Consider the following 3911-nt stretch of genomic DNA (forward strand, 5'->3'; position numbering starts at 1 on the left):
TGATTGAACATTCCAATACATTTTCCAGAGTCCTGTTGGAGCGAAGGGGCTGACCAGTTTACTCGATAATATTAGATTCGTTATACGCACTTCCCTTGCCGCATTAGGGCATTCATCACTGCCAGGGAAATTGTGTATCATGCCTCTCATGTACGGTTCATAGTCAGGCCACACATGCTTAACAAACTGGCACATTCCAATCGGTGCAATTTTCATCGGGTAGTAATTGAATTGTTGGTTTCCTTTTGCGCTATGGAAAAAGTCCACATTAATCTGAAAAGGATTAATGTGGTAAATAGGTAGACTTGGTAAATCGACTGGGTTACCTTGAATGAGTCATCTATGGGAATTTTGAAGGTAAAAGTACCATCCAGTGCCGACGTTGTGCGGTTGATCTTCTTAACTCGAGCGTTAGCTTCCAGAACATCAGTCCCATTCACTTGTTCAAAGTAATCGTACATGACTTCAAGGGTACAGCCTGCTTGAATACATAGCGCTAATAGGAATATTCTACTCACAACTGCCATCATATTGGTCGCCAGTTTTAAACCTAAGCAGAAAGTAGCATGTTACAAACGATTACACCATATTTATTGAACTGACAACTCCGACCTAGAGTGTGCGTGAAAGATTGAACTGTATAGCTTGTTTCAGAAAGTGATAAATGGTCCCACGCAATATCGCAAACCTATTTGACATGGCATTTTTCGATCTCAACGAAGCGCCGCGTAATGGTATGTTGCACCCATTTAGTTCGCATTAAGTCGCAGCACAGAACGGTTTTGGCAGAAGGATTAACGGAAAGTCTTCAGTCCGTATTGGTCCATGATAACGGCCAGCAATCGTACAAATGCACTGATCGTGATCTGATTGGTATGTAAAGTTCTCTTACAGAGGTAGACAGCCCTGTGGGGTTGTACGAACTGTAGACGTAGGACTGCAAAAAATATATAATAATTCATTTTTTTGGATTAATAATTAATCAAAAATATTTCTTTATACAGTTCACTTCACGTATAACCAATCAACATCGAATGGTACATATTGAACCAAACCGTTTTGCTCATCAGGTCATTTTATTTATAATGGGCGATCGAATCCAATTAAACTTATTTAAGAAGATGTTAAGAAATCAAACAGAAAACTGCGATCGAAATTCGAACTAATATCTGGAACTGTTTTAAATCTTTATGGGAGATTCTCAGCCTTGAAAAAAATGTAAAAGCTTTTCGACGTTATTGTAATTTTCATAAAGTACACATACAAATGTGGCGAATGCAGTGGTCTTAATCATATAACGAAGCAAAACATATACAAGAATAATAATTTTATATATGTTTTATATTTATTTTATATATGAACTTAGATGTGTTTTTGTAACGGTTTTTTGAGTAACAGTGTGTTCATTCATAAATGGGCTTTGAAGTACCTATGTATTAGGAGAATCAAAGTGGGATAGGTTAAGTGAGAATGAATCTTATGGAATCAATAAATTGATGGAACGTATTATTTACCGATTCTATCACATTCGTCCGAATGACATTCGCCAGAAAGCCATTTACCAGAATGACATTTGCCCGAATGTCACATAAACCCGAATGTCATTCACCCGAATGCCACGAACACTCGAAAGACATTCGCCCGAATGCAACATAAACCCGAATGCCATTCGCCCGAATTCCATATACCCGAAAAAACAACGAAATGTCAAATAGTTAATCCAATCACCTGGTTTGTATGATTTAACTAGGGTTTCCAGTTTTAGGTCCTTTTTAGACTGTTGGTATCGCTTGTAGTGTACGTACAACATCCGTACTAGGGTTTTTCTCTGCTTCAACACACCATAGAATGTAGGATTTCCACGGCATAACAAACCGTTCCATTTATTGTGCCAGCCTTTCACATTATTGGTTGGCCTCGGAATCTTTTTCGATACATTTTTGAAAACTGACCACGAAGCGGGGGGAAAGAGCGATCATCGAAAAACTTTTTGGTTCGCCTTCTTCCTACCGAAAATACAATTTTTTCTAATGTAATCCAAAAAATCCCCTTTGGACAACAATTCTTCGAGTGCCATTGTATTACCTTGATGGGGCAAGAAAGCCAAGGCAACAACTTGTTTGTAAATAAGTTGTATTCGGTGAGCTTCCGAATATTTTGTCTGATGACCAAGTTGTGTTAGTTTTCTGAAAAAAAAACTTTGGTTTAGATGGAAGAATCATCCGTGAAGGGCAGCAGCGGAAAACAACTCTTCCACCAACGTTTATCATAGCTGTCTCGAAATCCAATTTTATGTAGAGGGCTATTTGGTATATAGATTCAAGAAATTGCTCTTGTTTTGAAAGAAGGAATCAACTCTTATGTTTGAGTAAACCGGGCAGGCAGGGTGGATCAACAGTTTCCTTGCAAACCTATTTGGGATGCAGATCCAAGGATTTGTTCATTTTTGAAAGAAGCAATCAGCCCCTAATTGTGGGAAAAGAGCTGCTAAAAGAAGGAATCAATCCCTAAGTGTGAGTAAACCGGGCAAATGAGTGGATCACCCAGTTTGATTGTGAGGGCTATTTGGTATACAAACTCAAAGAACTGCTCATATTTAACCGTTATGTAACCGACGCGGTACTCGGGTACCTTTTTAGGTTTCAATTAATGAAATTCCCATGTTTTATCCATAGCTGAAAATTGAAATTTTGTGACATCTTAGAACTTCACTAAGTCAAGCTTTTGCGTTAATCATATTGTTGATATAGTAAGGGGAGGAGTGAGGAGGGGCTCCTGAATTTTTTTTTATTACGTAACAAGCCGACGTGGGTACCCGGGTACCCACAAAACTGAAATGCCAACAACTAAGGTAATTTCCAACCGATTTTGATACTTTTGGGTGTTTTGGATTCATGAACTCATCCACTTTTAGACTTGGTAAAAATGAACCGGATTATCTCATTTGGTTTCCGGGAATCCGGATTTCCGGAAGCATGTTCCAGTGCTGGGATACTATATGTGAATTTCAATGGAATACTCGCAATATGGGTTTCAAAATTTTTGAAATTGCATCAGTAGGCTGTATCTAGTGGTTTTGGAACCATTTTGTATTTGACCCCGGAACGGACATTCCGGAGCAGGTTCACGTGGGGCCGTGAGTGGCATTCCAATTCTATTTTTCAAATTGCCATAGAGTCCCGTAACAATAAATAACAGACTTCCGAGACAATTTGAAGAGTTTTAATACACATATTCCTAGGGCAATATTAAAATTTACAAATCATATTCTAGTACTGGAACATTACTCCGGAAAATTCGGATTACCAAGAACCAGATATATTCATCCAGTTCAATTTTACATAATCAAAAAGTGGACGAGTTCCTAAATCCAAAACATCTAAAAGTGTCCAAATCGGTTAAAGGAAGCCATAGTTATGGGTACCCGGGTACCCTCGTTGACCTGTTAAAGGTGTTTTTTTTTGTTGGACACATAACGGTTAAAGAAGGAATCAACCCCTACGTTTCAGTAAATCAAGTATACCAATGCATCACAGGTTTGCTGAGGAGAGACCTCCGCTTCGGTTCCTCGACCTCGGTAATTGTGGTAAAACCGCATCGCACTAGCTTCCCCACATAACCTTTATGAGCTACTATTTACCAATGACGTTATGCCAAATTGACTTCCACCATGCATGATATAATTACTAATTCAATTGATTCAATTTGTTAACGGAACATCTTAATATATATTTACCTCGATTGATGATTTCCGAAATATTTCTTACTATTTTGTCCGGTTTATCACGAGATTCCACCGCTCGAGCTGACAACTGCGCCCTATATGCATCAGTTTGCACCTGAAGAGCATTTGTGGCGTTGGAAACGGAAATTCAGCGGCGTCGGACAGTACACCTAAAAGCGATGTTGCG

The sequence above is a fragment of the Topomyia yanbarensis genome, unplaced genomic scaffold, assembly GCF_030247195.1.
Source record: "Topomyia yanbarensis strain Yona2022 unplaced genomic scaffold, ASM3024719v1 HiC_scaffold_389, whole genome shotgun sequence".
Classification (NCBI taxonomy): Eukaryota; Metazoa; Arthropoda; class Insecta; order Diptera; family Culicidae; genus Topomyia; species Topomyia yanbarensis.